The sequence below is a fragment of the Polypterus senegalus genome, chromosome 3, assembly GCF_016835505.1.
Source record: "Polypterus senegalus isolate Bchr_013 chromosome 3, ASM1683550v1, whole genome shotgun sequence".
In the NCBI taxonomy this organism is placed as follows: domain Eukaryota; kingdom Metazoa; phylum Chordata; class Cladistia; order Polypteriformes; family Polypteridae; genus Polypterus; species Polypterus senegalus.
Genome location: NC_053156.1, coordinates 169,542,036 through 169,555,347, shown reverse-complemented (window position 1 = coordinate 169,555,347; position 13,312 = coordinate 169,542,036).

Sequence of the window (13,312 nt, the reverse complement as noted above, 5' to 3'; positions counted from 1 at the left end):
GGATGGCCTGGACATCTCTGTAAGATGGTTGCACTTTCATCTTTCTTAAAAATTTGGATCACTTTTGCTACAGTAGTTTGACTGATATGTAAAGCTTTGCTGATCTTCTTGTAGCCCTCACCTTTTTTGTGTAAAGTCATGATTTCCTTTCTCAGATTTTTTGACATTTCTCTTCCATGTGGAGCCATTGCTGACAGCATGAAATGAGAAGGGCTTTTCTTTGTTAAGTAATGTCCTTTTATAGTCACCTGTCTGCTGGACACCTTTTAAATGAATTATTAGACTCACCTTTAGTTGAATGCCTGTTAATTAGAATTTTGTAGTCTTAAGTGGCTTTTCTCCTAAGACTATAATTGGGGTGTACTCATTTTTGCAACATGGGCTTGAATGAATTTGTTAGGAAAATCACTTTTTTGTGTGCGCAAATTAACAAATCTTGTTAGCAATCAATGGCCCACATTTGTGGGAGTATTTTGTAGTACAGTATCTCATAGAAAATGTTGATACTGAAAGGAAACTAAAGGTTTTCTGACAAATGTAGTGGGGTGTACTCATTTATGCTGAGCACTTGTGTATGTATATATATATATATATATATATATATATATATATATATATATATATATATATATATATATATAGTGGCATCCGGCTGGGGTGGAGCCCAGCCGGGACGCCCAGGAGGACCGGAGGAGGGCTTGTACCTCCTCCAGACCGCGAGAGGGCGACCGCCCTGGTTGTATTGGGGGCCACGGGTAGAGGGCTTGGAAGCACAGCCCTGTAGGGGCCCGTGGCCACCGCCAGGGGCGCCCCAGTGCCTGAAGGAACCTGGAGCCCAGCACTTCCGCCCCAACAGGAAGTGCTGGGGGGAAGAAGATAGGGGACACCCGGAAGGCTTCCGGGTGTGCAGCCGGCACTTCCGCCACACTGGGGCGTGTCTGTGGAGGAATGCTGGGAAGCAGGTGGAGCCCATCCGGGCTCCTATATAAGGGGCCGCCTCCTTTCATTCAGTAGCAGAAGTCAGGTGGAAGAAAGACGGAACTGGAGAGAGAACTGGAGGCGGCCAGAAAGGCATTTGAACTGTGAGGCCTGGACTTTGGGGGATCGGTGCTGGAGGCACTGGGAAATGCATGTAACTTGTAAGTATTATAGTGTGAATAAACGTGTGTTGGGTGCAACAAAAGATGTCCGTTTGTCTGTGTCCGGGCCATTGATCACTATATATATATATATATATATATATATATATATATATATATATATATATATATATATATATATATATATATATATATATATATATATATATATATACACTCACCTAAAGGATTATTAGGAACACCATACTAATACGGTGTTTGACCCCCTTTCGCCTTCAGAACTGCCTTAATTCTACGTGGCATTGATTCAACAAGATGCTGAAAGCATTCTTTAGAAATGTTGGCCCATATTGATAGGATAGCATCTTGCAGTTGATGGAGATTTGTGGGATGCACATCCAGGGCACGAAGCTCCCGTTCCACCACATTCCAAAGATGCTCTATTGGGTTGAGATCTGGTGACTGTGGGGGCCATTTTAGTATAGTGAACTCATTGTCATGTTCAAGAAACCAATTTGAAATGATTCGAGCTTTGTCACATGGTGCATTATTCTGATGGAAGTAGCCATCAGAGGATGGGTACATGGTGGTCATGAAGGGATGGACATGGTCAGAAACAATGCTCAGGTAGCCCGTGGCATTTAAACGATGCCCAATTGGCACTAAGGGGCCTAAAGTGTGCCAAGAAAACATTTCCCACACCATTACACCACCACCACCAGCCTGCACAGTGGTAACAAGGCATGATGGATCCATGTTCTCATTCTGTTTACGCCAAATTCTGACTCTACCATTTGAATGTCTCAAAAGAAATCGAGACTCATCAGACCAGCCAACATTTTTCCAGTCTTCAACTGTCCAATTTTGGTGAGCTCGTGCAAATTGTAGCCTCTTTTTCCTATTTGTAGTGGAGATGAGTGGTACCCGGTGGGGTCTTCTGCTGTTGTAGCCCATCCTCTGTTGTGAAGTCTGGCACCAACAACCATGCCACGCTCAAAATTGCTTAAATCACCTTTCTTTCCCATTCTGACATTCAGTTTGGAGTTCAGGAGATTGTCTTGACCAGGACCACACCCCTAAATGCATTGAAGCAACTGCCATGTGATTGGTTGATTAGATAATTGCATTAATGAGAAATTGAACAGGTGTTCCTAATAATCCTTTAGGTGAGTGTATATATATAATGCCTTTATTGAATAGACAAACCGGGGTGAACAAGTTCCTTTCTACTTCAGCCACAGCCGCGACATCACATAAAAAACATCAATAATAACTCATAAACTTGCAATATTATTTAGGAAAATCGCAACATTTTACTCACCAAAAATTCGGATTATTTGTAAACAAAATCCATCATCCTCTCTTTCCTCAAAAACAGTTCAATTACTCTGTTGTACGGATTATCCGTGCGCCTCAGTTCCATCAAAACATCCCATTCTATCGCATTTGAAGCTAATGCTGAAAGGCGAACCCGCCCTATGGTATTTCTGGCATAAGTTTTAATTCGCTTTAGGGCTGAAAATGTCCTCTCGACAGAAGCAGTGTACACGGGAATGCTCACCGCCAAATATACCCATGTGAACAGCTGCCCCATGCTCTCATTCAGATGTTTCTGATGAAGGAAGTCAAGGACATGAGTGGGAGATTTTCCAAAAAAATCATCCATGGCATACATTACAGTCAGTTCTGTTTTTAGCCGAAACAGATCAAAAAGCGCTCCGTGGCTCTTGTGTTAAACTGGAGAAGGCTGCATGTGTGAAATTTTTCTTGTATTCCTGAAACTTCTGAGGCTCGAGGAGCGTGACCAAAATCAGGTTTTCGTGGTCTTGAAATCTGGTCTGTGTCAGGCAAATAATATTGTCCAGAATCCTGCCATGGAGTTGGCTGTAGTGCGCGCGCCGATCTTTTGCTCTTAGCGTTTATGGTGCGTTCAGTGGCCTCATAGAGTTTCTCAAATCGGCTTCTATCCAATCAATGGGTCTGAATGCGGTGACATTGCCGTACGCCTGCTAGAGGGCCCGACTGACACCAACTCAAAATCTGATTGGTTGAAGCAACAGGTTAATCGACATTTATTCTGTGTTAGAGTGCCTACAAAACGGATTGTGAAAGCCTCTCTGCCTGGCAACAAATGATGGCTGAAATGTGATTAGTTAAATGCTTTAATATGAAACTCCGCCTCCCACGGCTATCGAGCTGCAGTCTATTACAGTACAGTATATGGACGAAAATACATTCCAGTTATGACCATTACGCGTAGAATTTCGAAAAGAAACCTGCTTAACTTTTGTAAGTAAGCTGTAAGGAACGGACGGCCTTATATGGGCAGGCACTCAATTACGTGGGAGGTGTGATGATGGGGGACGCAACTCTGCCTCACATGGCGACCGAGCTGCAAGCTATGCCCGTATATATGTACGTAAGTAGGTTCCAGTTATGACCGTTACGCGTAGAATTTAGAAAAGAAACCTGCTTAACTTTTGTAAGTAAGCTGTAAGGAGTGAGCCTGCCAAATTTCAGCCTTCTACCTACACGGGAAGTTGGAGAATTAGCGTTGAGTGAGTGAGTGAGTCAGTCAGTGAGGGCTTTGTCTTTTATTAGTATAGATAACTGTGGTGTACTTTTACTTCATCTGTGGTGGAAATGTTTTACAAGCTAAATATTAAGCAAAAAGTGCATCATAGACCCTATTTTAGTGTCCGTGTTAGATGTATACAATGGTAGGCTACATTATTGAAGAGTCATTCTTAATTTTGAAAGTGTAAGCATATTTTTAGTTTATGTTTTATTTTTCAGTTTTCTTTCATTTTATGATTTTTCATTGTAATAATATTCAATATTGTGTGTTGGGTTTTCTGTGTGTGTGAGCCAGTGTTTTTAGCTGCCACCTTCTGCATGTTTGATATATAAAATTTAAAATCTCCAATAGGCTTTGGGCTTGTCAACAGACAGTGCTAATCTGTGTTATTACATTGTGTAGAATGAAGTTAATTTTGCTGTAGTCCAGGGTCCTCAAACTCATATCCTGATGGGCTGCAGATTTTTGTTCCAGCCACTTTCTTAATTAGTAAGAAATTAGTGCATGTAAGACTAAAAAGGTATGTTCCACAAATTGACTTGCACTGAAAGATTCAGAATCCTTAATTGTTTGTTTCCTTAATCAATAGCCATGACAATAATGAAAATGAGAATACAGATGACTAGATTATAGATAACTAACTGAGGAGTCTCAAACTCATTTCTTTGAAGCCACTGTTTAAATGCTGCTGTTAATTAAACATGGTATGTAATTCTATAGCAAATTAGTTTTGCCACACTAGACATTTTCAAAACTATAAGCTTGCTTTGTAGCTCTTTACCATTGGTTAAGTAAAAAACAAACAGTTAAGGGTTCTGAGCCTTTAAAAGCAATTCAAATAAAGGTAAGGAAAATATTTCCTTGGCAGCAGGAAGCAGTTACAAGCTAACAAAGTAGCTGGAACAACAACCTGTAGCCACTGCTGTCCTTTGCTGTCCACTGCTGCTTAATTTGCACAGATTTCTGCTGCTAGTCAGTGTTAATAGAGGTGAAGCCTCTTGATGAAGTCAGTATGACCACAATGGTTTACTATACCAAAGTGTATATAAGTTAATAAGTTTTTTTTTTTTTTTATTTAATTCATTTTAGGTGTTTCATTGCATTTCCCCAAACATCCATCAAATAATGCATCGTTTCTTATAAAAATCTACCATATTTAACTATGTAGTTTAAAGGGCTGAAATTTTACCCCTTCATTCCTATGATTTTTCTGGCATAGTAAACTAAGGAAACATGTAAATTATGCTTTAAATGTTTATAGTCTAAAGTGAATACAGTTATGTCAGTTCTTGAGTAATCTTTCATTTTTAACTTATATTTTGCTGCGGACAGTGACTAAATAAGCAATGAAATATTACTGCTTGATAAAGACAGTAGCACTACATTTGTCCAATGGTACATGACATAAACCATTTAATCAGAAGCTAGACTATGTTCATTCATGTTGATGTCCAAGTCTGTGATACGGTGGTAATTTAAATTTCCCAGAATTATGCTAAATGCTGTCTCATTATCACGATTATCCGCAATACAATGCACATTCATAGCTAAGACTGACTAAATAATATAGCAGAAGAAAATAACACAAATAATATTTTTAAACTTCATCTGATGTTTCCCTACCAGTTAAGAATTGGCCCACAAGTTAAAGGTAGAATGTATGTGCTTGGCAGTGAAGCATATCATGAAAAGCATTGCTTAAAAATGCAACCTAAAGTCACAAGATGTCAGCAGTGAAGCCTTCTTATGTCATCTTCTTCCTACTTTAAATGGGAATAATTAAATGATGTAAATTTTAACTATGCCAGTAATTCAGATTTACTAGACACGTGCCCATACTTTAGGACTGAAAATAACTTGTGTTATCAAGTGAAACACCAAAAATTAATGGAACGTAAAGAGTCTCATAGCATACCCATATCACAGAGACACATGCATGGTTGGTTGCTTGGATCATGAAACAACACTAAAGAGACAAATATCATTATTTGTCTGTCTGGGAATTAAAAGGAAAGAAAAAAAAAATGTCTGTGCTCCATGCCGTAAGTATCTATTATCATAGATCCCAAAATGACAAAGAACTCTCTTTGTAACCATTTCTGTTGTGTATGTACAATTTAAGTGAATCTTAATGGAACAATTTGAAATGCCACCCCATGGCAATCACTGTTTATTGGGTTTATCCAATTATTCCTCACAAAATATGGAAGAAATTCCATCATAAACCACAAAATCAAAAAAAAGACAAGTAAAATGTAAAAGTCATAGCTCAAGTAGAAATTTCTAAAGAATTTCTAACAGACCATAAAATGCATTTTACTAGTTCATGATGTAAAGCCTTGGTTATCACTCACAATGCAATGGATGGTGAAGACATTAAATCAAACATGCGGGATAAAGGGCCAAATTTTGCTTTGTTGTATATTGTATTACTGTATGCTTTATTATTGTATCAAGGGGAGAAAACAGGTGTTTATCTGTTTGTGTCATCTTCTGAGAAAGATATATCTGTGTAAACATGTATCTTGAAACATCACAAACAGAAGTATTTGTATTCAAATCAATAATAGGTTTCTCATATTTTATACTGATTTACTGTATATTGTGAACAGGCTGAAAGCACCCCCTAGGAGATGTGGTTGCTCCTCTGAAACCCCCTGTTAAACGCTGATTCAATGGGAACCAAATACAGTTATTTACCTCCCCTTTGCTAGATCATCTGCAGGCTTGTTGCTGCTGCCGTGCAGCATGATCTGCATTTTAAGCAGCACTTCGAACATTTAAAAGCCTGTACTGCAGCTGTCCTTTTGTCTCACTGCCTTGTCTCTCTTCTCTCCCAGATATTCTCTTCTCCTGTTGGGGGTCCTGCTCCCAAGGCACGCTCCTATGAAGAGGAAGATTTTCTATTCTTTTAACTGAGGGATGGAGCTGTGCCCTCCGGGAACACACTGAGCACGAATCACTCCAGAAAGAGACATGTTTTTTTGAAGTATGTGAATAAAATTTTTGTCTCTAGATTCTCCTGAGAGTACCTGTGCAACTTTGTGACCCAAGCGTGACAATATGTAATGCTCTTGATAAGTCTGAACCTTTTTTCCTTTTTTTAATTATTCATTTAATGTCATTGTCCTCTCATTTTCTACCCTGATTAATTCAAAGGGGATGCTTGAGCCTAACCCAGTTAACATGGGGTGAAAGGCAGGAACAAACCCTGGACAGTCTATCACAGGGTGAACACAGACAAACACACACACACCAAGCACACACTCTGGCCAGTTTAGCGTTGCTAATTCACCTAACTTGCATTTCTGTGGACAATGGGAGGAAAGCAGAGCACCCAGAGGAAATCCATGCAGATATGGAGAGAACATGCAAAGTCCACCCTGGCCTCCTTACTTTGAGGCAGCAGAGCTACCACTGCACCACTGTGCCGCCCTGATGACAATGTATGCAGATATTTTTAATGATAATATTGGCCTTGTTTCTTGTAATTGTGTAAGGAATTAACTTTTAGAATTGTATTTATGTTTAAGCAATTGCCCTGATGGAGTTATTTATCTTAAAAACTTTATGGCCATATTTTTTTGCATTCATTCTTTGCTACATCTTTTCAGGTTAGTGAAGTGTTTCTTCTTATACTATAGTATTAAAGTAAGCTTTACAGTTAATTTATGTTCCATCAGCTGTTAGTTGTTTGAGTTAAGATGGGCAATACTCGCTTTGTCATTATGTGATTATTTGAAAGTAAAAATAATAATAATACATTTTATTTACATAGTGACAAGACAGATATTCTCTTGTTTACTTATATGTGGAAGTCATAACAGCAATTTTTGTATTTTTAATCAATAATAACAACTTTGTATATACAGATGAAAATGCTACAGGCTAAAAAGAACAATTCTTTGTTTGATTAAATAATCCACCAATATCCACAGCATTATGCATTCAGAGTACATATCAAAACAGATTATGATACACAATCAAAATAATAGAAGGTTGTGCTCTGTGTATTAAGGAATAATATTTTGCTAGATTTCTGGCAACCAGAGATTATTAAATCAAATAAGGCCATATTAGTATATGACATTAATATTAATTAATGTTTGCACCCAGAATATATTACATGTCAACTATGTGTTATTGTAAAGACAGAAAATATATTCTTATTAGAAGTTAATTAAGATGCCTTATTTGATGAATTAAAAAAACATTGATGCATAAAATAAAATGAATTCAATAAACCAGACATCAGCAATTCAGCCAAAACACATTCTGAATAAGCACATGAAAAGTATGACATATGTTGATCCATATTTTGTATAAATTATTTAGTTATTTCATTAACTTTAGTTTTATTCTTTGGAAAATTCTTTTGAAGAAACTTTAATTATAACACTCAGGGGGAATTCTAAGGTGACTGATGGTAAGATAAATAAACAAACTGACACGTTTTTCATTCACTACTGAAATTATTATGAGCAGATTAACTATAGGCAACGTGGTAAATTAAAGAAATTAGAATTACCTTTCTTTTAAGGAGAGTTCCATGCCAAAGAAGAGCAACTCTGCATAAAGTAATCTAGAGCAACTAATGCATTCAATTAGGAATAACAATAATATCACTAACAATATTAAGAATTTCTTGTCAGTAAGTTTTTGAGATCATGGCCCATCTTCACCTTACCAAGAAACCTCACTCCTACTTCCCTTCTGTATCTTGGCTTACCATATTATGGTCCAAGTACAAAGTAAATTAATGTCTGTATTACCTTGTACACATGGTATATGAATGTGTGTATTTTACAGTCAAAATGTGTAAATTGGAACCCCACCAGCCACAGCTCTTTTTTTTTTTTTACAGAAGCTCTATCTTTTTTTAGTAATTTTTTTAAATTCTTATTTATTAAGGTTAAAATTAAATTGTTGATTAAATTGTTACTATAAAGTTTGAAATTAATTTATAAATTGAAAATATGCTTCTGTCACCACAAAACCAAGAGTCAGATCATTGCAACTGCCTTCAGTACAAGCTGTGAACTTGAGAGATATCACATGGTGAGCATACAAAACCTAAAAGCTACCCTATGTATACAACATCTGATAGTGTAAGAGACTCTAAGCAATGTAAATTGGAATATATGTTACAAATCCCCATACTCAGCTAGTAGCACTGCAATCACTACTGCCTAAGGAACTCTGTTACACCTTATTGGAGAAGCAGCTCATCCAAGAATAGAAAGGGGTGAAGATCCCAATCTTGAATAAAAGTAAGATTGAAAATTTCAGATCTGGAATGTTCAATCACTTTTAAATAAGTTGGATGAACTATGATATCTCAAGGTGAATCACAGTAAGTTCAGGTACTGTGTCATTTTGGGTACTGCAGAGAACTAGTTTACACTGTAAACTTATTTCAGATGCCATTTTAATGCTGGACAGGTTTCAGCTGATGCGATCAGACAGAGTGCAAAAGGCAAGAGGGAGACTGGATGTGATTGAGCAATGATAAAAAAGTGAGCTTAGAACTAAGAACTAAAATGTTAAATGCAAACATTGAAATATTGATTGAGTTTATCCACATTACAGCCTAGGAAGGTAGGTTGCATCATTCGTTAATGTTTATTAACTCAGCAACAGAAATTACTCACTCTATTGCCAACACTATAATAATAAATAATTCTGACCGCAGAATGCTAGAGATTTCAACTGGAGGAAGTTTGGAAGAACAAAGTTTCATCAGCATCCTTCATTTGTGTACACAACATGCTAGATCTCCTCTATCCAAATGTTAATGCCTTTAAATGAAAACCTATGGCATAACTGGACAGATCTGACAACATCTTACCCTCACCTACAAACCTATTATCAGATGGTAGCAGCTCTTTTATTATCCAAGCCAGAAGCTCTTGTGTGTGTGTTTGCAGGCTGTTATTTGCTATAAAATGTATACTTTTCTTGGGCTTCTATAAAGTTTTAATTTCCCCTTGTTAACAAATAAAATGTTTATCTATCTATCTATCTATCTATCTATCTATCTATCTATCTATCTATCTATCTATCTATCTATCTATCTATCTATCTATCTATCTATCTATCTATCTATTATTTTACAGAATTAGAAGAGGACTAATCTTTTATTGGTAGTCCTTATTCATTATAATTCCTCAGGCCAATGTATACAAAAGTGTTAGGCATGCTGTTATGTTAAATTAAGCAAAGATGTTGTAATGAAAAACTCAATGTTCTAGGAGGAGACAGATTTTGTACTATTTTGTAATCATGTAGAGGTCATGTTTTTTTGGGCATCAAACACAAGGTGGCGTTGATTGAAATGTAAGTGGTGGAAAAAGCTGAAATTTACCTCACAAAATCAGAAGGGTGTTGAGGTTTCAGTACAAGAAATGTAGAGAGTTCTTACTCTAATTAGATAAATGTTTTAGAAATAAAGAATCGTAAAAAGTTACAATAGCTCTTAAACTCTATCCCAGGCTCACTGCTTAATAGCTGCTGCTCAGCATCTGCTCCCAACGTTGTTCTACTAGTCATTCAAGTTGACAGATAACATGGGTGCATGCTATATAGGATCAACTGGAAAGCCCGTGAAATTCAACATAGACCAGATAATGATGTAGAAAGTACAGCAGAATTTATACAGTATGTGAGGATGTAAACCAGCATGTAATGATAAGCCAAGTCTACTTGTTTACTACTTGATACTTCTTTCATCTACACATTGAGGGTATCTATGCTTTCAAGCAACAGAACCATTTTTCAAGGAATTGGTGCCTTTTGTAGGATATATAATTTCTTATACTAGCTTACTAGTACAATGACGTAGTCAAATGTACAAAATGCTCTCCTTCTCCAAAAATGTTTCTTAAAATGCTTTACAGAAAAGAATACCAAAAAAATGACACTAAACAAGGCATGTCAACAAAACTGTCACACAAAGCAAAGCATATCACAAGACTTGCAGTCTTGGCATTACATTAATTTTCATATCATAAATTTGAAAGATTAGTGTGAAGGTGAACAATACTGTTGACAGTTCTGCAGAAATCAGCAACTTCAGTAATTACCACTTAGCTTTTTTGTTACTTTGCACTAGTCGATAACTTTGTATGATCTGGAGTTTGTGCAGTTGCTTCTGCTCTGCGAAAAAGCTGTTTCTACTGATCAGTATAGTGTTCCACAATACAGACTGTACATTCAGTCTATTGTATTCAAACACCATTTTCCAGTTTTTCTACAAATTATTTTAGGGATTCATATTTCACATTTATATATCTATAATAACATAAACTAACTATATACTATTGAAAATACTTTGAACATGGCATCCTAGGACTTAGCATGAGCTTAATGAAAGATGTAATGAGCACATTAATGTATTTTAGTCAATGGTGAAGATAATTTGAAAGCCGTGTGTCTGCAAATAGAAGAAAATATCTAAATGGTAATTTTACCTTTAAAATAACATTTTTTCTTTATTTTTATTTTTTAGAGTGAAAGTACTATTCATCTTTTTACAGCTGACTTATTCATTAAAAAGCGTTAACAGAAAAAATTATTGAAACAAAGTGTTTGTTGGTTTCATTAAATTCTGGAGTGTCAACTTTGATTAATTTTGAAATGTGTTCTCAAGTATTGGATGCTGTTGCTTTTTTGACTGGACTTTTCAAATTTAAATATTTAAATTAATAACCCAATGTTGAGAACTGTAATAACACTAGTCAAAAACAATATGCCAATGGTGAAAATACTTTAATATCGTAGTACAGTAAAACCTCGATTATCCATCAGGGGTCGGGACTGAGGCTGTGACAGATAAGAGAAAAGACGGATAACAGAACAGCCACTTTAAAAATGATATGCAGTAGATTAGTTTATCGAATAGTCATATTTATTTACAAAACAAAGCTATGTTAACAAAATATAATAATGTTAACAAAATTAATTAATTCACATAATATTGTAACAACTAGTGTAATAAGCAAATACAACTCAGAGGTACTAAAATTTGCTACATTTTACTTGTTCCATAACAAACGGTGCCCTATCTTATACTCCGTTACCTGGGTTACGGAGCACACCTCCAAAACAATAAAATAAAGCTTTCCCTAGCAGTTTATCTCCTGCCACTCACTTTCTGTCTTTCTCTATAAGTCAAACAGGACTCTATAAGTCCTGTTTGTTGTCTCCTGACTCCCTACTCCCTTCTTTCTGCTGCACCTTGTTTTTTCTCCTAACTTCTCCTTCACTCATTTCCTAAGAGGTAGAATAGAAGCCCTTCGGCCATCATTTAATTCCATTCATTCCACCCTTTCTGCTCCCGCACAGCGCATCACAAGCTCCCTAAAAGTAGTACAGTAAAAGGTAGACGCTAGCACAATGTGTTTTTTTTTTGCTCATGGTGGCTAACGGAGACCAAAGGTTAATTGAGTGATGGGTAATCGATGTTTTACTGTATTTTATGAGGTAAATCCAAATATGTTTTTAGAATTTCCATATCAGGTAAGGTTTTTGCGTGATGTTCAGGTTAAATTTGAAAATTTTACAGTGCACATTTGCAGTCTTATTAAAATGATGATGTATAACCTAAATGCTAGCCTTTTTTTATTTTGCCTCAGGAATGTATGTCAAGAATCCAGAAGTAGTGAGTATTATAGTATTATAAGAAGTATTATTAAGTGTTACAGGAAGTAACACTTTGTCATTTGGGTTCATCATCACTTGAACATGCCAAGGGATTTTCATCCTTTTATTAAAAGTGAGGTAACTATATGGTGGTTTAAGAAGGAACTAGAAATACCTGACTAAAGAAGAGATGGTGGGAAGCAGATCCCCAAATTCCCGTTGAAAGTGCTTAATATAGCATAATGTGTGATCTCTTCTCACTAGCAATTGTGTTGTGGAGAGACAACGTAGTAATAAGTACAATCCAACTGAGAGTCACCTTATCAGGTCAGTCCTTTAAACATTAAAAAGACACAACTTATGGAACTGTTAAAATCATGCCTGCATGCCACCTGCAGGTAAGTTGAAGAGACAAAGGTAATCACCTAGGCAAAGTCTCAGCATTGTGGGATAAAGTAGAAACAGACACTGGCCAACAGTCAGGTTAATTGCCTTAATTCTTTAAACACCTTTACGTGGATACCTTTATGGAAAATATTTGTCACTGTGTAGACAGAACTTGATATTTTTTGTTGTATCATCAGAAGGAAAATATAAGAATACAGGATCTAGACATGTCAGCCTATGTCAAAAATGTCTTCAGACCTGTTGAGTTTCTAGGGTGATGCTGCACAGTAGTGGAATAGTGGAATCATTTTTATATTTTTCTTCTGGTCGTTGTCTTCTTTGTCATCCAGCAGTTGCTGTGCTCTTTAAGTAAGGTCCCAATGTCTTTATCATTACAAGGGATATTAGACTACATAAAATGTATTTCTTTCTACATCTTGGTCTGCTCTGATTTAAAACTGGTTATTTTAGTCCTTGTATCAGAAAAATCACCCACCATGATAGCATTCAGAAAATTAATTTATTTCAACAACTTTTTTTTCTTCACATCTAGGATATAGCTAGGAATGAAAGTTTACAGTTTATTGTTTGTGTTTTTATTGTGACA